We start from the raw sequence: 994 nt of genomic DNA, 5'->3' as shown, positions 1-994 counted from the left end.
TTATACGCAACACATTCACCAGCAGGAGCGACGGGCGAGGGTCGCTGCGTGAGATTATTTTTAGGCCCTGGTAGCCCACGGGGTTGCCGTAAGGAGGCAGTCCCGCTCCCCCGGGTGCTCTGTGCGCCATGAGAACGCCGGCAGTCCCGTCCCGAGCTGCTTCGCGTTCCCCGGGCTGGAGGGACAGGCTGGGCTCAAGGTCCCGGCGGTGCCGGGGGCTCAAGGCTGCACGGAGGAGCTGGAGGATTTGGCAGCCAACCCCGCGCAGGGACAGGCTGATCCCCGAGCTGCCGGTGCCGGAGGTTCTGCTGTTTTGTAGCCCCAGATTGATTTTTTTTTTTCTTCTCCATGTATTTGGGTGTTTTCCAGCCGTGTTTTAGCCTCCTCCACACCCCGGGGTGTCCGGCTGAGCATGACCAGCCGGGGACCAGCCAGGTCTGGGCACAGCCATCGCCCCGTCTGCCACCCGTGGGTCCTCCTGCCCTTCGTGGCACCCGAAAGCCTGCGTGCCGCGGCCCTTTCCACACCTCTCAGGAGTATTTTGGGAACATCAGATGTCGTTTAACAACCCTGATCTTGCAGAACTGGCCACCCGCGGGTTGGCAGACCCGGCTGGGTTTGCCCCCAGCCTCTGGGCAGGCTTCGCAGGGGGAAGAAGTGCCTCAGGCTGGATTTAAACCGGTGACATGGGGGGGTGTCTCCTTCCAGAGCAGTTTTAGGTCTAGATTTGCAGTCGGAGGGGGGGTTTTCACGCCAGAGCCCCGGGATAGCACTGCCCTGGATGAAGCAGGGCGGCTGCTGGGCTGGATGGGGCAGGGAGCTGCTTGTTGGGACCGGCCTGAGCTTGAGCAAAACCTTCAGCGGCTGGGGCAGAGGTGGAGGGAAGGGAGCCCAGGGGAGCCCAACGCTGGCGACCCAGGTCTGCAAACAGCCCTTGCAACCCCAGACCCAGCTCCCAGACGTGCCTCTCCCAGCATCGGCGCAGGCAAACGGG

Source organism: Pygoscelis adeliae, unplaced genomic scaffold (assembly GCF_000699105.1).
Source record: "Pygoscelis adeliae isolate BGI_AS28 unplaced genomic scaffold, ASM69910v1 Scaffold718, whole genome shotgun sequence".
Classification (NCBI taxonomy): Eukaryota; Metazoa; Chordata; class Aves; order Sphenisciformes; family Spheniscidae; genus Pygoscelis; species Pygoscelis adeliae.
Note: the sequence above shows the minus strand (reverse complement) of the source record.